Genomic DNA, 24,891 nt, shown 5'->3' on the forward strand with positions numbered 1-24,891 from the left:
TGGCTTTAGCCCTGCTGGGCAGGCAATATGGCCTTGGTTTTGTCAGGCTGATTATGTCCGGTTCCCAACATGAGAGAAGCCAGGAATATCTCCTCTCACAACTGTGCAGCAAACGAGATCAGATCTCCCAATCTGATTTTCAGCCCTCCTGTCTTTCCAAGTGAAGTGGATGGTCCATTTCACGTTGTCTCAAGTCTTTGCACATTGCATGCCAACATTGCGACACAGGGCGCGGCTGTGGGTCTTAGTAGACAAAGCCCCCACCCAGAACCCTGCCCCCAGAGCTCCTTAGTCACCCTTCACAACGCAGGTCCAGGCCGGGCTCCACACTGCAAGGCGATCAACCCTGACCCTCCAGTGTGGCCGTCCTCACACGCTCCCACATCCACCTAGAAGGACTGGAGGTGAGAGATTCCGGAAGCTCCCTGCCTCATCTGCCTCCCTCCCCAGAGTGACAGAGCAACTGTAACTGATTAGGCAGGATGCAGCCTCATTCCCAGTCCCCACCCTCTCTGGGAAAGCAGGGCTGTCTGGCACCTCATCCAAGGCCTTTCCCCTGTGATCTCATTACTGAGTAGCTGCTCCTCTACCACCCACCTCCGTCACCTCATCTAAATACAGGGGAGATGAGTATGTCTTCTTTGCTGCTCCTTCCCTGAGTCCACCCCAGGAGCTCCCTGAACAGATCATCAATCACTTCTCATTACACCTGCAGCAGCCGTCAGATACTGCTGAACAGAGACAGGCGCCTCCCCTGCTGCTGCCAGGCTCCAGTGCACATGTGCACACACACGTGCACACACATTGTACAGGCCCACTCACATGGACACACAAGCATGCACACCCATGTGCACAAACTTTGTTCAGAGGTGGGAATTCTGCCCATTTTAGCCTCTAATATTGCAATCAGAGAGTGATAGAACAATGAAAGATGAAGGTGGATGAAGGAAGATCTATTTATTCCCTTACTTGTTACATAACCATTCAGGGCTCTTTTTTTATCCGTACAAACACACCACCACCACCATCAACAATCATCAAGTAGCTGTCATGTATGCAGTGCTGCCCTATTCAAGGCGGTGCTGAGTATGTGAGGAGGATTCTCTCTAAAGCACAGCTCTGAGGAAGTCTGTCTCCTTCGCACTTTTACACACGCTGGGAGAGGAGCCTGCAGGAGGCTCCGTGCGTTGGGTGAAGCCACACGATGAGTGAGGAGACCGAGTGTGAAGCCAGGGGAATGAGAGCGCAGAGTTCACCACTTCACCACCATGCTGGTGTGCACAATCGATGAAAGGGTGGCTGCCAGCTGCAGGACAGAAAAAAAGTAAAGCATGTAACTTGTGGTTTTAGCTCTGGCTTACTTCCAAAAGGAATTGTTTTTGTTGTTCTAAAAAGCTTTATACCAAAAAAAAAAGAAAGAAAGCTTTTTACCTCTATAAAAACAAAAGGCTACTGCTGTCAAGCACCTTCAGACTCAAGCCAGAGGAGAGCTCTCCCAGTGGGCTTCCAAGCTGTAAATCTTCACAGAAACACAGTACCTCCTGTGGAGTAGCTGGTTGGTTCAAGCCAGCAACCTGGCAGTTAACAAGTATGTCCCTTGTACCTGTAATACCTGTATAAAGTGTATTAAATATGAACTACTCCTGGTGTGTAATTTTAAATTGAATTATTGTGCCTGGAACTTTTTTTTTAATAGCTAAGAATGGTGAAATCAGACTCCTTTAGATGTTATGAGAAGAATAGACACTACACAGGGCTTGGACCCAACCCAGCTTAATTCAAAGGAAGGCAGATTTATTTTCTTCTGCTTCCCAGAAGGTTCCTCAGCAGAACGTGTGTTAAACAAAATTGTTTAGCTATGGAAAAGAGCAATCTCCTCTTGGGAAGATTCTGGTAGAAAGGGGCTTTGGTTACATATCCAGCTCAACCCAGCCCCAGAGCCCTCGTCATGTTTTATTTTGTTTTGCCCTTGACACTGATTGTCTTGGGAACTGTGGCCCCCGAGCAATGGCCAGGAAGTCAGGTCTTCTTGATGTAAATCCTCTAATATCCCCTACAATGATTTTCAGTGCCAATGGTAAGGCCCGCCTAGTGGCTGCCACATGCCCCTGAGCAGACACGTCAGAGCAGATGAGAGCATGAGACAGCATTTAAGAGAATGGTAGGCTGGCCTTGACTTAGCTGTTTGGCCTCTCCTCAGAAGTCATTTGTGACACTGACTGTCATGGGTTTCATTAAGAACAAGTCTATCTCTACCAAAGAAAACTGCAAGGTAAGAGGACTTTCAGCTCCAGCTACATATGTCTCCAAACTTACTTACATATTGTCCTGTTTTCAGAAGAAAAAAAATTTACTCAGTGCCTCCCGGGCAAATAAAAACTTTGGTACTACAACCTACAATCCCAGATAAAGTGTAGGTATCTGCTTTGGCAGCTCCCCTGGATCGAGCTGCTCCAGTAGCTCTCCACAAAAACCCTGTGAAGAGATGATCAGGCAGGATAGCCTAGTCTGTTCTGCAGAAAGAAGCTACCCCTGGAACCTCAGTGGCTTAAAATCTAGAAGTTTATTCTTGTTCATGCAAATTCTGACACTGGAAGGGCAATTCTACAGGGTGTTTGTCCTGCACACCGTCCGTCAGTGATTCGGGCTGCTTCACAAATATGGTGCCACCAGATCAAAAGGTGGATTCCAGGTCATCACAGAAGAGGAAGAGAGAAGTGGGGGTTGTGGATCAGTCTTTACATGCTTTGACACTTTAGTTGACATAGATCGCTGGATAGGGCTGCTTATATAAAGGTTATCAGTTCAAACCACCTAGCTGTACCACAAAAGGAAGGAGTCATCTGTTTTCATAAAGGGTACAGCCTAGCCAACCTCATGCAACAATTGTACTCTGTACCACAAGGGGTGAGCATGAGTCAGAACTGACTTGAAGGCAACAGGATTTGGGTTTTTTGTTTGTTTGTTTGGTTGGTTGGTTGATTGGTTTGGTTTGGTGAGTGGGAGGTGGTTCTACCTACAGCATATTAATCTGAAGTAGTCACTTTAGGTTTTTTTGTTTGTTTTTTGAGAGATGTGGAAAAGCTCATTGGCTTTAATGGGGAGTTAACTCTGCCGCAGACGGCCTCCTCAAAATTTCCCTCCCGCTTCAGAAACTAGCAGAGATTTTCAATGAAGGAGCCTGCTGGCACCCGCTGGACATCTCCTTGCAAGGTCAGTCCTTTGGAGCCATTGGGAGGGAGAAAAAAGAGACTTTTATTCCTGTAAAGAATTCCAGCCCCAGAAATCCTGAGGGGGAAATTCTGCCCTGTCCTCTCGGGTCACTATGAGTCCGAATTGAATTTATGGCTATGAGTTGAGTTGTAATTCCATTCACTTACTGCTATTGACAGGTTGCTAGATTAGGGCTTGTCTTCCCAAATGCCAGCACTAAACGAAATTGAGCTGTCCAGGCCACAACAAAGGGGTTGGAAATACATCAGGCACACTCATTAGACACCTATGGCAAAATTCAGAACTGAGCATGCTCTGACCCAAGTCATGTAGACCCAGGTGGAAGGTCCACCTGGTCATACAGAATAGGACTTCACAAAAGTGCACCGAAATCAACCAATACGATCGACCAATGTCCTCCAGTGGTGTTGGGAGGTGATAGAAGTAGGCCTGGGCTCCTTGTCACCCTCCCTTGTTCACGTGCTCTGCAAGTGGAGGGTGAGGCCCTTGGGGGTTCCTGCCGTGGCTCCTCAGCTGGTTCTGCACTCCTGCTCAGGTATTCCTCCCATGAAACCGCCATATTCAGCTGCAAACTTTCCCCACCCCTGCCATGCAGCCCGGCGTGCTTTCCGGAGATACTGGGGACTTTTGGGGACTGCGATACCTGAAACTTTCTTCCATAACATTCACTTGGATTTACAAAACTGCTTCTGCCATATGAATTCTTTCAGCGTTGCTAAGCAAGAACTGAGGTCAACCACCCCAGAAACCTAACACTATCAAGTCAATTCTGACTTATATCAATCTAGGGGGTCCTCAAACTATGGCCTGCGGGCCGCATGGCCCTCAGAGGACATTTATTCAGCGCGCCGGGTGTTTTTGCCCCGTTTTTTTAACTTCAAATTAGGTATGTGCAGTGCGCATAGGCATTTGTGCATAGTTTTATTTTTAAACTATCATCCGGCCCTCCAGCGGGTTTGAGGGACAATGAACTGGCCTCCTGTTTAAAAAGTTTGAGGACCCCTGAAAGGACAACGTAGAACTATGCCTGTGGGTTCCCGAAGTTCTAAATCTTTACAGGAGCTGAGAACCGCATCTTTCTCTGTGAGCCACTAGCGGATTCCAACTGGCCGGCCTCATGGTCACACACATTCCACCAGGCTCCTTGAGCCTTAACTTGATAATTTAATGAAATGATACTTCTCCAAGTCACACTGTATCATGGTCTATAATCTTGCTATTCTAATATCAAATTTAAAATAAGGAATATAGTTAAGCTCCAAATCCATAAGCAATAAGATCATTGAATCTCTTTGGACACTATTACTTAAAAAAAGAAAAAACTCTGTTCAATTATTTTCAGCACAGAAAAGCTTCCAGCGTTTACAGCTTAGTATTTAATTGCTTTTTCTCTTCTTCTTTTGCATTGGTGAATCATTTTGAGCTTATAATAATGTCAAAATAAATAGTTTCCAGAGCCTCCAGGCATTCACTGTGTAATGATCATTTAAAAGATTTCTTGGTTAGAGGGTCCTCAAAAGAATAAAAAGCGTGTCCGCATCCCTGGTCATTTCTATATTCAAAAGAAGAAATTGCTCATCAAATGCTACAAGCCAATTTCTTTCTTCAGCCAAACTGCCCATTTTAGCATCACTGAATTAAGCAAATGGTTCTACATTTCAAAGTCAACAATGATACTCTTTTCCCTTTAACACGAGCATCTTAAACAGCTCAAAAAGTAGTCGAGCTCTTTATTATGGCTTTTCCTGAGAAAGCTGTTTCGTTGTTTATTTTATTTATTCATCTAGACTTTCATGTTAAGATTTGTGTATTTTAAGTTCTGCTAGTCAGGACATTTTAAACGGAGCCAGATTTTTTTTTATACTTTGTCTTTTAAAATATAATGAGACTGAGCAGTACATCCCTTAATAAAATATAAAGTCTTCCTATTTCTGTTTGTTTGTAATTTCCCTAAGGATAACTCTTAAAGTAGTAAAACCAAAACCCCCCATAATGAATTACATTTGGTCTACTGGGGGTTGTGGCCAACCTTTAGATAGAAAAATCCAGAGACTCCCTTCTGCATCTCCTTTCCCAACCAAACCCCGGTGGCTGGAGGCCGGAAGGAAGAAAGAGGCTGGGCTGCTGGGGCAGGGTGGGGAAGGGGTAACCTTGCAGATTATTTCAAATTCTACTCTGAAGGCAGAAAGTTATCCCAATGAGATAGCTAGAGATTCACTTCCTTAGAAAAAGATTGAAATTAATGTGTCCCTTAGAAAAGCCAAAGGAAAAAAGTCGTTATTAATTTAGGCAATTGAAGAACTTTGAAAGCCATGTCTAGTACATAAAAACACCTGTCCCTAGAGCCCATCGGCCTAGGAAACTGAATTTTTATACCATGTAAAATAAAGGAAGGTCATTTCTTAGACTTGCTCAACAGAAGATTGTCATTTTAAACCGGTTACTGTAATGAGAAGCTGGGTTTTCGTAAAAAGGACTGAATGCTTGAGTCAGTGCGAAATGAAATTAGAGATGCATGTTCTGCGCATGGCAGCATTTCCGGAGGAGTCTGTGTTCCCGTGACTGCTCTCAATCTGTCTCGTGCCTTCTGGGAAACTCACAGCGTGGTGCCCACATCTACTCTCTCGGACTTTCTTGCCAGCTTTGGAAAGGTGTTGAGTCTGTTGGATCTGCTGCACAGAGACAGCATGCAAGTGGACCCTTCCCACATTCCTCAGAGAGCAGCCCCCCAGTGTAAAGCTGTGGGTGAGGTTTGATGACCTTTGCCCCTTCATCATCCCGCATTCTTTGACGGACCCAAGCGCTCCCCCGAGGCATTACCGGAGAAGCAGCTACCCCATAGTTTCCAGATGGTGGGTATCAGCCTGTGTGCTCATTGGGATTGCCAGAGAGCTGTCCAAAAGACATCTTTGTCCCATCTCCACTGAGTCCGATTTTATTGGTCTGGAATGCAGCCTAGGTGCTTGGATTTTTTTCTCTCTCATAAGTTTTTATTGTGAATTGGGTGAAGGTTTACCAAGATCATCAGTTTTTTATTCAACAATTCATACACATTGTGTTTTATGCCACTTATTGCAATCTCCACAATATAATATGACTTATTCCACTCCCTACTTATGTCTTCTGTTTCCCTTCCTCCTCTCTTCCTACCCTTCTGAACTTGGGCCTTGGATTAATACTGCCCTTTTGAGATCAAATGGTTTGCTGTTTTCAGGTTTGTGTGCCTCACTTGTGTAATTGCTCCCATTATAGACCAATCTATTATTTGGCTGTATATTGAACCACAGGTAGGAGTTCATTTTCAAACTTAGTGAATAAGGACCATCATTTCAGAGGTTCTGTTAGTCCCTATCCAGCCAATAAGCCTGGTCTCTTTTATGACTGTGAATTTTGCTTCACTATCTAGGACCTTTTGATGTGATCCCTTTCAAAGAAGTTGGAATTGATAGTTGGAGATCATCTAGTTATTCTGTGCTCAGAGTCATGAAGTCTAATGTTCATGTGGTCCACTCACCACTCTTTCCTCCAGAGTGAGGGTGACAATACTTGCCACCTAGATGGCCACTTGTGAGCTTCTGAGATCCAGCTGCTACTCACCAGCGTGGATGTCGACCATAGTCTTTACAGTCTAGGTAATGACAATTGTCCTTGGTGTCCTTCACAACTATAATCCCCAGCCCCCAAGCCCAATAAAGCACTCCCTCCAGTTGTTCGGTTATGCCTAAGGAGTTTTGATAACTTCATCTTCTGTGTGCTCCGGAATATTCAATTCCCTGGATGATCAGAATGGTCAGTCAGGGCTCAGAATCTTGGTGTTAAGGCTCCTGGTGAGATCCTGGCACATCAGACACAGAGGTTGTGAGGCTAGAGGATGGGCAGAAGGGGATCATACTGAGTCTAACAAGGAAAGAAAAGGAAATGAAGGATATAAGCAATTAAAAGCAAGCGCATAAATAGATACAAATACACAGATGGCCCTTGCAACATTATTCCCAATCTCGCAAACGTGTCAACGGTCTAAATACCCATCAATAGGTGAATGGATAAGTCAAACATGTTGCCTATGGTATATACAATGGACTACTACTCAGCCATAAAGAGAAATGAACTCTTGACACAGGCTACAAGAGGAATGAACCTCATAAGCATTATGCTGAGTGAAATAAATCAGCTTCAAAAAGGACACATTTTGCTTAATTCCACTTACAAGAAATATCTAGGCTAGGAAAATGAATAGAGACAAACATATCCCAATTGTTTCCAGGGATAGGTAGGAAGGTAAGTATGGTTGTTACATAATGCCATGTCAATTGGACAAATAAGTGAGGTGGAGTCTTTCTTATACCTATATGAGTGTCCTTGGATTTATTTCTCTAGTCAACCCAGCCTAACCCAGTAGGGCCTGGAGGGGAAGTGCCATCCCTGAGACGATACTGAGCTTCCATAAGGGTGATGACATAATTTTGGAATGGGTAAGGATGATAATATGAACAACATGCAGAATGCCACTTAGTTATAATCTTGTAGAGCGTGGAAGTGACGAATGTTTTGATGCATGTATATTTAGTACGATTTTTAAAGAGTGTACGCAAAAGAGCAATATGGCAAGTCTGTGTTGCCATTTGCTGTTGCTCAGCTAAAAGCGATTCGGGCCTGTGTAGTCCAAAGGGAACCACAGAGGCTCAGGAGGAAAGCTGGTACCATCTCCAACTAAGACTTGTCTGACCAAATGCAGAGTCTCCCTTCAAGTAACTGACAGGTCAGAGGCAGCTCATCTCTGCTGCAGAAGCAATGATTTGTCTCAATTCCCAGACCACTGTCACAACCATGTCTTGTTGCCCTCGGTGCCCCCCTTCCCCACCACAATAAGTCACTAGAAAGCCATGCTTCATTTAAAAACAAACAAATAAACCCCTTCTGCCTCCATCCTGGCACTGTTTCAGCTTATTTAGCATCATAACATATGTCATCTGTTTCCCTAAACAATCTAACATGGACATGGCACGATGGGACTGATGAGTTAGGCAAATGAGAACCAGCCTGCCCTCTGAACACACACGATGGCATTTGACTTGCTGTCAGTAGATGCTGTCGCGTTTCTTCTCCTCTTTCCTGGAAAATAAATACAGAAAAGAAAGAGGACATGAAAAGGGCTGCAAGATGTTTAGCTCTGGTCTTTCTAGAAAGTGTAGAAAAAAAGTATGTGACCCCTGCCTGCCTTTAGATGCCCCACTCCTCTGGCTAACAAGGATTGCGCACTGACCATGGACAAGACATCTGGATCTGGGGGGAGGATATAACAATTGCCCCCACCAGCAAAGAGTTTCCAGATTTACGGGACTGCACAGGCCAGGGAGCAGCTCATAAAAAGAACAAGAAGAATCGCAAAGGAGGGTGTGCTCCAGCACCACTTCGTCCAGCTGCAGACACATGAAGGCAAAGTTTCCTTTGCTTTCAGTCAAGTTTATGATTTCCGCGGCATCCCTTACCAACACCTTCACAAAGATCTAGGTTCTTGGGTTGTTTCGTTCCAGGGCGGACATCACCTTGGTAAAGCCACACTCTAAGGACAGCTCATGGTCCAAGAATTCCACCTATATGTTTTGAAAGGGGCCATGTTAAAACCCCTGGCTCAGACTTTCAGGACTGGGCACAATACAGCAAACCCACCATGGGGACAGCAGGATTTGGTAACACTCTCATCTCCATCACAACCTGGACCTGGCAAAGCTATTTTCTTCCACTCACCATCTTTCAATCAATATTTACTCAGCTATTAGTTGCTCCCCAGGCTCAGCATCAGAAAAGTGTTCAAACGTTACCTAATTGTCCATCTAATGGTAGAGGTCTGTGCAAGGGATATGAGAGCAAGAGGCTCAGAGATGATCAGTGGGTAACGAGAGAGGGATTCACCTTTATCATTTGTAGAAAGCCCCTGGCAGACTTTCCCTGGAGCAAGCAAATAAAGCTGCTCCCGGCTCAGCTCCATTCCTGATCTGGTCTTGCCATGAGACTATCCAGGCTTTGTCCAAACCCCACGTTCTGGAAACCACGAGTGGAAGGAGGTGGATCTTGGGGATACCATGGAAAAGAATGGGCATTGCACAACACTTCATTGTACTCATATGGAGCTTATACAAAGGCCAAGAGATAGAACCAGGTGAGACTGTGAACAGGACAAGGTGATACTGCATGGTTTAAAATCAGAAAAGGTGTGCATCAGGGTTGTATCCTTTCACTGTTTTTATTCCATCTGTATGCTGAGCAATTTATACAAGAAGCTGGCCTATGTGAAAAAGAACATGGCATCAGGATTAGAGGAAGACCCAAGTAATGTCATTAGGAACATTTTCTCACTAAAAATTTTAGGTCATGGCATCAAAAAAGTGTCATTTTAACCTAAATGGGTTTTTAGACCAGTGAAATAACAGCGAGAGTGAGTCAGCATTGTGCACAGAATTGAGCGATACTGGTTCTTTGGGAAATTCATAATCCAACACTGACACTGCTGAGATAAAGGATGACAGTGAGGAAGATTCTACACCTGAGCTCTGTGATGGGCCAACGTGGTGCTCTACTCTCTTCAGGAATGGATGAGCCAGCTCCACCAAGATTCCCCTTTACTGGAGCACCTGCTATGTATGTAGACGTTGAACACAAGAACGCTTTGGCGTTCCTACAATGATTTCTGACCGATGAGGTCATCGAAAAATTGATTATGATAGCCCGGAGGTTTACTTTCAGGTTTTAACCCCTCTTCAGTTAATTTCTGTGCATGGGGGAAGGTTTGGGGCTTGCTTCATTTTCCTACATACGGTATCTCAGTTTCTCCAACACCATTTGTTGAGCAAGCAGAATTTGTCCCTTTGGATATTTCTGTGTCCTTTTTCGAAGGCTAGTTTCCTGTTGACTGGTGAATATATGTGTAGCTTTTCTGTTCGAATCCATTGATCTATATACCTCTCAGTGTACCAATACACTGCTCTCCCTTAGGGAAAAACAACAACAAAAGTTGTATGAGCCCCTATATAATGATTTTTTTTTAATGGACGATGAACTATTTTCCAGGCCAGCACTATCCTATGTTTGAGCACATTGCTGCAGCCACTGTGTCAATCCATCATGCCTTATAGCCTGCGGTACTCATGTTCAGGTATAGTGTTCTGCCATTCACAAGGTTCACACTGGCCAGTTCTTTCAGAAGTGGAAGACCAGGTCCTCCTCCCTCGTCTCTCTGTCTGGAAACTGCTGAAGTCTACCTGCAGTGAGTGACCCAGCAGGCATTTGAACTACTGGCTGCAAAATTTCCACCATTACAGCCAAATGCAGGCCACCACAGTACAACAGACAGTAACAGCATCTTAACACCACACAAAGGCTCCTCCCTGGGGAGACCACGTGTTCAGGCAATTGCTGCTGTTACACATGTAAGTGGGGGCTACATGAAGTCGCACCATCTCCTGTGGCCCTTCCAGGAACAGGCCATTCTGCTGTTGTTTCTACTGGACTTAGGCTCAGCTGCCAACCTGCCCTCTGCACGCATTCTTCTCCTTACCCTTCCATGTCACCTTCTCTTTGCCCAAGTCAATACTGCTGGTCAGTCACCTACTGGTGGATGCTTGCTTCTGAAGTTTCTGAACCACATTTCCCCATGGTTATGAGACATTGCTGCTGCCACTGCGAGCATTTAACAGGTTACTTTACACCTTCAATGAGAAATCTAGGGGAATAGAAAGAAAGCTTCTTCTTTCTCCCAAGGAGTGGGTGGTGGTTTTGAACCGTTTCCCTTGAGGTTAGCAGCCCAATGTGTAACCCACTACACCAGTAGAGCCTTGGTGGCACTGTCCAGCAATTATTAGACTGCTAAATATGAGGTCAGGGTTTCAAACCTACCAACTTCTCCTTGGGAGAACGATAAAGCTGTTCCCATAAAAGACTGACAGCTCCAGAAGCCCTCTATAGGGTGGCTATGAGTTGGAATTTTGCGGTCATTTAGGGCTTTTTGGTGGCATGTGATTTTTTAGGGCTTTTAGGTTGTTTGTGGACGTTCAAGGTGTGTTTGGGGCATTCGGGTGGTTTGGGGTTTTTAGGGTGTTTTATAAGATTTTAGGGAGTGTTTAAGGGATTTAGGGGTGGTTTTTTAGAGTGTATAGGTATTTTTCAGCACAATAGGGTGTTTTTAGTGATGTTGCAGAGTTCCTTAGGGATTTTAGGGTATTTTTAATATTATATGTGTTTTTTCCCCCCAGCATTTTAGGTTTTCTTAGGGCTTTCATGGTGTTTTCAGGGCATATATGGGGTTTAGGAATGTTTAGGGTTTGGGAATCTTCTAAGGATGATTTTTGGAAGTTTCACATGTTTGGGTGGGCATTTGGTGTTTTTTTGTGGCTTTAGAGTGTTTATGGGATCCTGTCAATTTGCAGCTTTAATTCCGCAAAGAAAAGTCAGACAGCAAGCCAGAAAGGAGCAGGAAATGAAGGGGAAGCCCAGGCCACATGTTACAGCTGCCAAGTCCGGAGAACCTAGGTGTGGTCGTTGGCTACCTGGGACCGGGATTGGGGCTGTGCTCCTGCCCAAGGGTGCTAGGGAGTAAATCAATCTCAGCTGGACGTTTGGCTTTTCTACTAATTAGCCGACTCCATGAACTTTCCCAAGGGCAGCTGGCGAATTGCCAGGGGAACCCAGCTAGACCCCCCACACAAAAGCACAGGGATGGTTACAGGAACAGGAGGTTTCACACAGTGGATGTGCAGGGCTTGGGGTCGGGATTGGGGGCCAAGGTGAGGAAGGGGCAGCAATAAGGCCTGGTCCCAAATAATCAGACACTGAGCAATAAAAGTACAAGGACTGCCAAGAGAACATGGGGACAAAGGATGGCTGGACTTCATTTGATATCTTTGGACGTGCTGTCAGGAGAGACAAGTCCCTGAAGGGACATCAAGTCCATGAAGGACATGATGCTTGGCAAAAAGTGGAGGACGGGCAATAAAACAGCTCGAACCAGTGGCTACACCAGTGGGCATAGTAACAATGGTGAGGATGGTTCGAGACCTGGCAGTGTTTTATTTTACTGCTTGTGTTTTTCTAGAACTGTCTTTCCTGGATGCACGAGGAAGGATAACTGTGCTTGTGGGAAGCAAATGCACAGTGGGCAGCGCTTTGGCCAACATAGGTACACCACCGGCACACAGTGCCCCCTTACTTGGCATCCAAAGTGACAGGGTTTGTCTTTCCCCAGAGCTCTCCAGCCCTGGGGGAAGCGGCCCTGCTTTCGGCGCACCGCCAGGGGGCAGCACTGCTGCTCTCTCACTGGCTACATCTGTGAGGACCCAGAGAGCAGCTCCTTTCTGCTGCTCTCCTCTCAGACTTCTGCCAGAAGCCTTGGCTCGTCCTGGATCCTCCCTTGATTCCCACTCTGCACCTTTGGGGACGCCCAGCCCATTAACTCTCTCCCATCCTTCCTTGCTGCCTCTTGTCCAGATGCCTGAGCTGGGCTTCAAGTAGTTGTAATGTTATGCTTAGGTGAGATGTGTTCAGCTTGTTTACTGTCTGTATACAAGAAAAGAGTGCAGCCCAAGACATCCACCCTTTTGTTCCTCTATGGAAAGCCTGTTACGTGTCATAGTCTTCTCTCTGTGCAGTGCTTTCCTCTGCTGCTGATGCTTTTACATGAAATAGGACTCGGTGTGTCACCGCTACAGGAAATTATCTCTGAAAAAATAATATGCCCAGAACTCAGAAACAGTGTCAGCTTGCATCTGGCATCATGGAAGCATCATGGGTGTGTTTCCATTCATTCGCTCCTGAGTGTCACATGTTAAACTCAGTGCATAGCATAAACAGCAGCAGGCACAAACTGAGACAAAGCACACCCTTTGCTGTGAAGCACATTCCGACTCCTGGCTGCCCCTGTGCCACAGAGTAGAACTGCCCCGCAGGGGCTCCCTAGCTGTCATCTTTACAGAGGCACATGGCCACACCTCCCTTTTGGGAAGCCACTGGGTAGGTTTGAACTTCAGGGTTGTAGTAGTTGATGTTGTAGAGCCCTGGAGTCAGTTCGGATTCATAGGGGCCTGTGCACTAGAGAGAGAGACAAAGCCCAGTCCTGCGCCATCCTCGCACTTGTTACTGTATTTGAGCCGATTCTCGCAGCCACGGTGTCAATCCACCTAAGTAAGGGTCTTCCTCTTGTTTGCTAACCCTCTGCCAAAAATGACGCCCTTCTTGCAGGACTGGTTCCACCATAGTAATATGTCCAAAGTACCTGAGACAACGTGTCCGCATCCTCTTTCAGATCTCCTGCCTTTAGTTTGTCAGCTCACTTCGATGGAGTCGATGCTGAGCCATAGCGACTCTATGAGATCAGAGCAGAACTATCTCTGTGGGTTTCCCAAAGGCTAACTCTATGGGAGTAGAACGCCTCATCCTTTTCTTCTGAGGACTGACTGGTGGTTCCCCACTGCTGACATTACAGTTGACACCCAAGGCATAAGGTACTATGCCACCAGAAGTCCCTTGCCCCTGTGCAATAACCAACACCACCTACACACAAAACCCACCCCTTCTCTGTCAGTTGGATGTATGGTGATGGCTTGAGTTGCTATGAAATTGGAAGCTACTAGGGGGAACCCGACAAAAACTACAATTTTTTCAAAACTATGCATTTAAATTTTTTATCCCCTTCATAGTACTCTCCATTACACTTCACACATTTGTCTAATCTGTGATTACATTCTTGGAAACATTTTTCAAACTCAGCAGTTTGGGTGACACCCTTGTTTTTTCTCCCCCTCTTCTGTGTTGTCAAACCACTGTCCTTCATTCATGGAAACAGAAAGAAGTCACATGGAGTGAGTTCAGGTGATTAGGATATGAGGGACAAGAGAGGCATGCTTTTTTGGGGGATGTTTTCATACTGTTATTTCTTTTCTCTTTTTTTATAATCAATTTTTGGGGCCTCATACAACTCTTATCACAATTGATACATACATCATATTTGTACATTCATTGCCCTCATCATTCTGAAAACATTTGCTCTCCACTTAATCCGCTGGCATCAGCTGATAATTATTCCCCATCCCTCATGAACCCTGAATAATTTCTAAATTATTATTTTGTCATATCTTACACTATACAATATCTCCCTTCAGCCACTTTTCTGTTGTCTGTCCCCAGGGAGATGGTTATATGTAGATCCTTGTAATCCATTTCCCCTTTCCATTCCTCCCTCCCTCCACCCTCCTCGTATCGCCACTCTCACCACTGGTCCTGAAGGGATCATCGACCCTGGATTCCCTGTGTTTCCAGTTCCTATCTGTACCAGTGTACATCCTCAGGTCTAGCTAGATTTGTAAGGTAGAATGGGGATCATTTTAGTTGTGGGGGAAGAAGCATTTAGGAGCTAGAGGAAAGTTGTATGTTTCATTGTTGCTACAGTGCACCCTGACTGGCTCCTCTCCTCCCTGCTACCCTTCTGTAAGGGGATGTCCAATTATCTACAAATGAGCTTTGGGTTTTCACTCCACACTCCCCCGTATTCACAAAGATATGATTTTTTTGTTCCGATGATGTCTGATACCTGATTCTTCCGACACCTCGTGATCACACATGCTGGTGTGCTTCTTTCATGTGGGCTTTGTTGCTTCTCAGCTACATGACCACTTGTTTAACTTCAAGCTTTTAAGACCCCAGAATGTATAACTTTTGATAGTCGACCACCATCAACTTCAGTCACCACATTTGCTTATGCACCCATTTGCCTCCAGCAATTGTGTTGGGGAGGTGAGCATCACGGAATGCCACTTTAATACAACAAAGTATTTTTGCATTGAGGGAGTACTTGAATGGAGGCCCAATGTACATCTGTTACCTTAATACTAAACCTATAAATATATGCATATAGATCTATTTCCCCATCGTTATACATAAATATATTTACATATGCACATGCCTTTATTTAGACCTCTATAAATGCCCTTTGCTTCCTACCTCTTTCCTTGATTTCCTTTTACTTTCTGATTGTCCCACTCTCATGTTCAGCCTTCATTTGTGTTTCAGTAATTCCTCTAGGTTACATTACTCTTGGTTACACTCTACCAAGCCTCCTACACCCTCCTCACCATCTATTTGGATCACTTGGTGTTCCCTTGTCCCTGGGTTTGTTAACAGCACTTCCTTTTTCCCTACACCCCCCTTTCCCATCTCCCTCCCCCAGCTGTCAGTCCCATTGTTTTCTCCTCCAGATTGTTCATCCAGCCTATCTCATTTAGACAGACCTGTGGAAATCATAGCATGCACAAAAACGAGACAGAGCAAACCCAAGCAACAAAATGAAACAAAAGAACAACACCACCACCAACAAGCCAATGACAAAAAGCAAAACAAAACACAAGAAAGAAAAGCTTTTAGTTAGTTCAAGGACTGTTTGTTGGCCTTTAGGAGTGCTTTCTCATAGAGTATGATGGGTCAGCTAGCCCTGGCCCCAAAGTCTATTTTTGGTATTCCCTGGGGACTTCGTTGCTCTGTTCCCCTTCCTGTTCTGTTGTACACCCTTAGTATTTTGCCTCGGTGTGCTGGGATCAGATCGGGCGATAGAGGCATGCTGTTTTTTGTGTGTGAGCAGGTGCACTGTCATGGTGGCAAAACCAGTCCCCTGTCTACCACTAATCAGTCCTTTTTATTTTAAATAAATCATTTTATTGGGGGATCTTACAGCTCTTGTAACAATTCATACACCAATTTGTATGAAGCACATTTGTACATACATTGCTATCATCATTTCCAAACATGTTCTTTCTCCTTGAGCTCCTTTTTTCCCCTCCTCCCACCCACGTGAACCACTGATACTTTATACATACTTTTTATTTTTATATTTTACGCCTCTGCTGTATCCCTTCACCCAAACTTCTGCTGTTTGTTCCCCTGGGTGGTGGAGTGGGGCTGTATGTCCATCATTGAGATTGGTTTCCCCTTTCTTCTGCTTCTCCCCCCTACCTTCCCTCGTGGTGTTGCTACTCTCAGTATTGGTCCTGAGGGGTTTATGTGTCCTGGATTCTGTGTGTCGGAACTTCTAGTCAATAGCAGTGTGCAAGCTCTGGTCTAGCCAGACAACTCAGACCTTCTTACACAATATCTTCAGAACCTCTATATAGGAAGCTTGATTAACAGTCTGACCTAGTGCAATGACTAAACTCCAAATGCACTATCACCCTCACATCAACAAAACCAAACAAATGAGCATCTTCTTGAAGTTTGAGTTCACTTGACGAGGTGTATTTGAGTGAGGTGATGATGGCGTCTTACACTGACTTGATTTATGTTTGCATTCTGGCTTGTGAGAAGAGCACAAGGTCTTGTCACCAGCAATGACCTTGGGAAAAAAGTGTGGGTGCACTAGCTCAGAGCAAGTTGCCAGATGCCTGCCCAAACAGGAGAATGTATATTTTGAAATGTGTACCCAGTGGAGCTTTGTACCGCTTGGTTTTTTGGCGGGGGTGGGGTGGGGGTGGGTGGAAGGCCGGCTACTCCTTTGTAGGTTAGATAATCTGAGATGTGCTATTTGAAATTTCCTGGGGCCAGTTTTAGACAAAACTAGAAAAGTTAATTTTGCTGTATGGAAAAATCTGACAGTCTGGAAGTATCTAATTTTCCTCACATGCCATCATTCCCCTAGTAGCATTATTCTTAGTTAAAGCTCTCCTCTGTTCCTCCTTAGGGTTTCCCCCACTACCTGATGTTCCTTTTCTCCTACTCATCATCAAGGGACTTGTGTCCAAAGTGAGGACAGCAAATAATTAAGAGACCCTCCTGACTCTCTGTTAAGAAGGGTGCTCTGGTGCATGCGTGTGTTTATGTGTGCACATACAATCGCATTTGAATTTTGTTGGAAGAGGCTTCATAGAGACAGAGAGTGACATGGTTAGAGCTGCTGCACATGTAGAGCACTGTACTCTATGGTGTTCTAATTCAAATGCATGTAAGGTCCAAGAGAGGTAATAGAAGCAAGTGACCAGGGTCAGGGAAGGCAGCAGGAGGAACTGAGGGAGCCTGAATGCCTCACACCCTGCCAGTTTCACTGATTCTTGGATGGGAGAGTACCAACCTAGTGCTGTGAAATCTTCGCAGTTTTCAGAGGCTTGGGGGATTTAAATTTTGTATGTAAAAAATAGACATCAAAAATGCTTGTAATTTATTGATTTCGATAAACACACTGAATGCCAGTACTCAAGTCAAACAAACCAAACTGACAGCCATCGAGTCTTTGCCAACTCATAGTGACCCTATTAGACAGGGTAGAACTGCCCCTCAGTTCAGCTCCCAGCCCTGGAAGCCCACCAGTTCCTCGTTATTATCATGAGGAATACTATTTTCACAAGAGCATTACATACCCCTAGAGACTAAACCATAAAGCCATATAGGCTTTGACCATCAATTCTGATATGCTTTTTCCTCAAACTGATGGGTCATTTGATGGAATCCTTGTATTACTTCCCTAACATAAAAATTAATCAAGCAAAGGAGATTCAGTGCTCAGTACTACAGCCCCCTATTTAGAGATTAACTCTTAAAAACCACCACCACCACCACCACCACCACCACCACCACCACCACCACCACCACCGCCACCTTATCTATGTTGATAAAAACTTGAGTAGGCTGTATAAATATCTCATATATTTAGGATAAAATGGATTCTTATTCTACTGTCACATATTTAGTTTGAGTTATGTGTTTCCATCTGAACACAAATTAAATAGACCTCATTGACATCTTTTCAAAATGCCATAAAAATTAAATGATTACCTTAAAAGATACTCAGTATAATTAGGCATCAGAAAAATGTACATCAACACTAGAGCGAGATAGTGTTTCAACCCATCAAGATGACACTAGCCAAGAATATTAAAAATACCATTGAGTGCTGGAAGAATGAACAGATTTGTGTCAGAAGAACAGTCTGAAAGGTCCTTAGAAGCAAGCACGGGGAGACTTCACATGCTTTGGGTATGTTATCAGGAGATGCCAGTCCCTGGAAAAGGCTGAAATGTTAGGTTCAAGTATAACAACAGTTTTGAAGATGGTGTAGGACTGCGCAGTGGTTCATTCTGCCTTGAGTTGGAACTGACTCAATAGCACCTAATGCTAAAAGCTAGATGCTTTTGATCCTAAATGAAAAGTGGATGGTCCAGCCTCCATACCAGCTACGTGGACAACTGCCCCTCCCCCCAGAAGAATTTACTTTAGAAGACGGCACTGAACCTGTAGCTAGGGGAGATGGACATGTCTGATCAGAGCACACAGGGGCAAATGAAGGGGGAGGAAGAGAGTGGAGCACACACTGGTCCACCAGGCTTGGAGGATGATTTTGGCACTCTGAACAGCCAATGTACAGAGTGGACCATATGGCTGATCCCACTATGAGACATGCCATCCCTTGCTGGCCCAGGGCCCTATGGGGACAATACCGGAGACTCTGTGTTGGGACTGACCCGACTGGCCCTCCAACACGGAGGCAAATCACTAAAAGCATGCAGCAGAGCAACCATGGGAGCAGAGCGGGTAGCCCCTGAGGGAGTACAAAGGACAGACTCTGGGGCCAGAGCATGATACGCCATCAGACCTGACTGAAGGACACACCTATAGAAAAAAAAAATCAGACCTTGATCTATTTACAGGTTTTTCTTTCTTAAAAATTTTTTTTGTCTTTTAATTAATTTACTCTTTTATTGATCATTGGTTTTCTCTTGTTGTTTTTTTGTCATCACTGTGTTCTCACCCATCGCCTATCTTGCTATGGTTTGATTTTTGGTGCATATTATTATCTCAACAGATCTATCTAGATAAGATAGGCTGGAAGAATAGGCTGGAGGAGAAAACAACAGGACCAATGGTTCCCGGGGACATGGGAGAGAGAGAGGAGGGGGTAAGGAGGTGATGCTGACCAATCCAGCGACAGGGGAGCAACAAGTAATCCAAAATCCGTCGCAAGGAGGGTGTGAGAAGCCTGGTAGGTATTCAGCAAGGGCAATGTAACCAAGAGAAATTACTCAAACCCAAGTGAAAGCTGAGCATGATAGTCGGACAAGAGGAAAGTAAAAGTAAATAGAGGAAAGAACTAGGTGACAAAGGGTATTTCTAGAGGTCTACATACTGGCATGTACATATGTAAATATATTTATACAGGAGGGTTCGTAAATAGATCAACGTGCATATATTTATAGACTTAGTATTAAGGCAGTAGATGGACATTGCCAAATACTTACTCATTGCAAGAACACGTTATATTAAATTGGCATTCCATGATGAACACCTTTCCAACATGATGGTTGAAGAAAAATGTGTGCACTAGCAAATGTGGTGAAGAAAGCTGATGGTGCCTGGCTATCAAAAGTTATAGCATCTGGGATCTTACAGGCTTGAAAATAAAGAAGCGGCCATCTAGCTCAGAAGCAACAAAGCCCACATGGAGGAAGCACACCAGCCTGTGTGACCATGAACTGTTGAAGGGATCAGATATCAAGCATCAAAGAACACAAAAATCATGTCATTGTAAATGAGGGTGAGTGCAGAGTGGAGACTCAAAGCCCATTGGTAGGTAACTGGACACCCCCTTCCTGAAGGGATGTGGGGACGAGATAAGCCAGTCAGGGTGCAGGGTAGCAACAATGAAACATGTTTCCTCTAGTTCCTAAATGCTTCCTCCCCCCACTATCATGATCCAAATTCTACTTTACAAATCTGGCTAGACAAGGGGATGTACAGAGAGATCGCCTTGGAGATTGGGTGGATGTTCCCACAGTAGCGTGGAGCCTCACAAGTGGTGGTCAGGCGTTTCCCACAGTCACTTGTAGGACCTCAGGATTTAGGCTGGGGATGCCCCCACTTTTTATAGGGGAGAACAACCTGTGGCTTAGTGTGTGGGAGAGGACCAGCGTGAATTCCCCAGCTGCTTGCCACACCAATAAGTGGGGGGTGGGAGCTCCCTCAGTTGGGCCTTCAGGTTTGCCCTAGGCAGAGGGGAGTGGCCTGGAGACAGCTATTGTCTTGTGAGGGGAAAGAGAGTGAAAGGAGAGGAAAAAGAGAGAAAGAGGAAGACACAGACTGGGGCAATAATGCCAACCAGACTGACAACCACTCACCCACACACAACTAAAATGCACAGAGTAAACAAAGGTGACAACAGTAAAAAAAAAAAAAAAAAGAAAGAAAGAAAAGAAAACAACTAAAAAGGAGAACCAAATCTGTGGAGGCTGTGGTAGGAAGTAGAGAAGAGCTAGATGGAGCGGAGAAAAGCAGAAAACCTGTAAGAAGAGCCCAATAAAAGGAAAAAGAGAGAAGAGAAAAGGAAGGAGGAGGAGAGAGTATTTTTTAAATGGTTAAAGAAATAACTGACCCTGTGTTATGCTGTGTGTAGCTCTGACTCGTCCTGTGTGCAGTACTGTCTTAGGGGTCAGGCTGCCCACTAGGAGGACAGGGTTGCCCTAGGCAGAGTGTAGGGCTCTGGAAACCAGCAGTGGTATGTGCAAGCAATGAGAGGGAGCAGAGAGAATTGTACAAGCTAAGAGAGAGGTGAAGAAAGCAAAGACAGAAAGAGGAAAGAAAGAAAAAGAGAATAAAGAGAAAGAAGGAAATAAATCCAACTGAGTTCACTAAGGTTGGCTGTGATGGTAAAGAGCAAGGAGAGAGAGAAGGAGGAAATAAAGTATAAAGTAGTAGCTGATCCCTGATTGCTTGGATGAGGGGCCAGAGGGGTTTAGACACTGCTCCAACATGGCAGGTCAGTGTGCCCTTTTAATGCCGGGACCCAGTGGTGCTGGGCAGAATTGCCCTAGTTGACGAGATCACCTTAGGGGCATGACGGAGGTTTCTTCAACGGTGCAGCGCACTGTAGGTGTTTGTCCCAGGTGCCTTGTGTGGTGTACAGCACTCCCACACAGGGCAGGCTGGAGTGCCTCCTGCTATTTGGGTTGATTTGCCCTAAGCGGAGGGAAGTGACCTGGAAGCCTTTAGTGGCATATGAGAGGAGAGAGTGGGAGAGAAGAGGAAAAAGAGGGGAAAAGGGGAAAAAAAGAGGGATAAAGAAGAAAGCGAGTAAATAAAAGCCCAACACCAACCTGAGCACGTTGAAACTGAGTGCGGTGGAAAAGTTAGAAGGGCTAGTGAATAAAGTGAGAATAAGTAGAGCAGTGGGTAAGGAGGTAATGATACTTGATCACCTGTCCTTGAGGCCAGAGGAATTCCAACTCTTCCTCAAGGTCACGGGGTCATGGACTTGTAAGGTCTCTCTCTCTGGCCTAAATTCCAACCCCAGTCCTTGGCTCCCCGCGAGAAAAATTTCATGCGGAAGCCGGGCTCGTGATCCAAGTGAATTTAATGAGAGTTAAAAGAAGCTTCAGGTTTTACAAGGCACCCATAGGATTCCTTTGACCATGGGGCCTGGCAGAGACTGCCTCAGGTCATGCAAGGATCTCTCTCCTCCCAGGAAGACGACCTGGACCACCCCTCTCCCTTCTGGTTCCTGCCTTTTCAAGGGTTCCCGGGGAGGCTGGTGAAGGACCCCAGGTCAATCCCATTGGCTGAACTGCAATCATCTGGCCCAGGTGGGCTGCTCCAGGTGCAACATCCATCGGAGCCCACGGGCAGGAAAATCCAGCTTTCCTATGCTGGCTCTCCTGGGCATGCGTTAATGGACTTTCCCATCCCTGGTGTAGGGTTCCACAGATGCTGTGTGAGATTACTTCAAAAGCAAGATCGCGCCCGTGGCCAGGGGTCACTTGGGTGCTGGAGTACCTGCCTTGTGCTGCATGTAGCACTGCAGCAGGGGCTGGGAGGGGGCATTGGGGGGCTCCCTCAGCCCCGTCTAGGGCTCCAAGACCGGCAGGGCCTCCCCAGCTATGTGCAGAATCACTGAGAGGGAAGCTTGTTGTCCTATCTAGACTGCTGATGCTTCCTAGATCAGAGGATTTTCTTTTTTATCCCTCTGGCCAGCTAGAATGAAATTGTCTCCCACAGTCTCTGGGCTACAGCTCAGTGCTGTTTAAGGCTGACACTGCTACAGCGGGTCTTTGTTATGGTAAAAGCTGCCAGGCCCTGTGGCTGAGTTCTGGCATTCCTTAGCTAGGTTGCTTCTTATGCTGATTTATGTTAAGGGACTCCCCTATGTGGTGCTTGGAGCTGAGCAACCAGACTTGGGTTTGAGTTTTAAACCAATCATTTATGTTTCACCCTTAAAAAAAATTCTACTTGTGATGTGCTCAGATTTGGTGGCTGTCAAGCTGACCCCCAGAGGGGGAGATGCAGCTTATCAGGGGGGTTGTTTACTAGTCGGCCAATTGGAACTAAATTTGCTCCCTGGACTCCCGACTTTCTGCCTTTTTCTCCCACACCATGATCTTCCTAAGGTAATAATATATTTTTTCTTCTACTCTAAATTATGGCTACCCACCACCAACCCCTGACCGTGAGCTCAAGGCATCCAACCGCATGGAGAGCTCAGTGTGGGGTTCCCCTCGTGTCTGAGATTCTGCCCCCTCTCAGGGCGTCCACCTGCAGGGATCCCTGCTCCAGGCAAGGGCATATCTGGCGCCTGCCACTTCGTCAAAATTATAGTGCTGCTTTAAAGCATTCTTGGTTTGCTTTGTGAGTGGAAATCCCACAAAAGAAGGGGTTCAGGAGAAACCCTGTTACCCTAGTTCTAATTTCAGAACTCCACCTCCCCGTTTCCTTCACCTAATTTCCTATTTTTCTGGTCTGGCAGCAGGAGCTCCAGATAGATGGGTCCTATCTGGTTGCCATTTTCTCTGAATCCCTCCATCTATTTTTTTTACACTCTTAAAAAGTACAAAACATTTACTCTACAAGCGCAAACAGATTTTCCAAAGCAGGGAAAAACCTGAACGTTCAGTACATGGTTCAATCGTCTTTTCATCTCTGCGCCCTAACTATGCTGAGCTCCATGGAACTGCATGGAGGGGAGCTATTCTGGCGTCATCGAGCCAAGTGAGTGTTTTGAATTACCTCAAGTGAATATTTGACTGGAAAGCATAGGGTGTAAAAAAACCCTGAAATCAGATGGTGCACATCTATCACAAAGAACAGGGCCTTGTACTTAAACCTTTTTTCTGAAAATAAGCAGCCATCTAAGTGAGATGTCAACTAAGTCCGCCCAGAACAAGCAGCACAGCCAGTGTGATGCCAGGGTGATAAATAATAGAATCTCAATCTGCAGGTATGAACAAGAATCAGAGCTTAAGTTCGGAACACCCAGTTTGCAAAAGGACTCAAATGCACAAGCGGGGTGAATTCCCTCTGACCACAGTCCATGGACATGAACAGATACAGTTAAGTTCAAATGTAACACCTGATCATTTGATCTCTTCAGACTAATTTTAATTTGGTTCCAGTTTTTAGTATTTTTCACTTTCTGTTCGATTGAGGTTTTTCTCTCTTTTATCATTGTTAGTTTTTCTTTTCTACTTGTTTCTTGATTTTGTTTTGTATTTTTTTTTTAATACATATGAAATCCAGGAGAGGTAAATCCAGAGAGACACTAACAGAATTAACAATCTCCTAGGGACAGGCAGGGAAGATTTGGGGGAGTGAGGGGGGGGGGCTAACAAAAATGAATATAAAAGAAGGAAATGTTGTAAACCTGATTGTGATGACGATTACACAAATCTTAATATGACTGAAGTATTGAATGATATATGTGAATTATATGAGAATTAAAATAAAACAAAAGCTGAGGTCAGAGATAGGGCAGCAATTTAACCCTGAATCTCTTGGTGAAGTTTGAATGTCATTTTGTGCCAAGAGCCCATTTTTCCACTCATGAAGTTTGGGGAACCGGCCATGCTCCTTCATCACTGTTCTTACCTCAATAAATGGGTACAGTTCACTCTTCTCCCTTTTCTTCTCTGTCACATACTTTGCAGCAGTCAGGGGAACAGAACTTACAGTCCTGAAAGGGATCCATGAGTGTTAATCCAGGTAGACTAGAGAAACAAATCCACACTCATATGTGTATAGGAAAGACCTTTATATACAAGAACAGTTGTATATTGAGAAAGCATTCCAGCCCAACCAAGATCAAGTCCATAAGTCCAATATTAGCCCATGTCTGATATCAATCTATAATGTTCTCTTCAGACTCATGAAACACCTTCAATGACCCCAAATGCAGGAAGATCACAGGTCAGTAGTTGCAAAGTCTTCTGCATCCAGTGGTGGTAGAAGCATCTCAGCTTTGGCAGGGTCTCCATGTGGCTCCTCCAGTTCCCAGGGCATGGGTTCTATCAGTGTGGTGCTATGTGTCTTGTTAGTAGGACATCTCTCAGGGAATGAGCAGAAAGATAGTCTGCTGCCTCCAAGGAGGAAAGACCAGATTTCCCAGAACCCTGACGGGAAGGCCAGGCCCACAAAGAGGCCTCATTGGCCATAACCCAATAGAGAGACTAGAGTCTACCCCTTCACTCTTAATCCTCTCAAGTCCCAAATTGACACCAGATTGTATAACTACAACAGACCACCCCTTGTCCATTTGACATTTTCACAAAATTCTTTAGCCGTATATAATTTCAAAACAATAATAGAATCATGTCAGTATCTAACAGTATAATATGAAAATGCATACATTTCACTCCGTGCCACCCTCCTTTA

The 24,891-nt window shown here is 45.0% G+C and overlaps 1 long non-coding RNA gene across 1 annotated transcript; it reads right to left on the minus strand.

Annotated features, from left to right (window-relative positions):
• Nucleotides 1-937: 937 nt before the first annotated feature.
• Nucleotides 938-4,072, minus strand: LOC142435868 (uncharacterized). The gene is made up of 2 exons (XR_012781618.1): nt 1,432-4,072; nt 938-1,306 (listed from the first exon to the last, which is right to left on the minus strand). It is a non-coding gene; the product is annotated as an uncharacterized LOC142435868 (long non-coding RNA).
• Between the last annotated feature and the right edge of the window lie 20,819 nt (nt 4,073-24,891).

This window comes from Tenrec ecaudatus, assembly GCF_050624435.1.
Source record: "Tenrec ecaudatus isolate mTenEca1 chromosome 5 unlocalized genomic scaffold, mTenEca1.hap1 SUPER_5_unloc_1, whole genome shotgun sequence".
In the NCBI taxonomy this organism is placed as follows: Eukaryota; Metazoa; Chordata; class Mammalia; order Afrosoricida; family Tenrecidae; genus Tenrec; species Tenrec ecaudatus.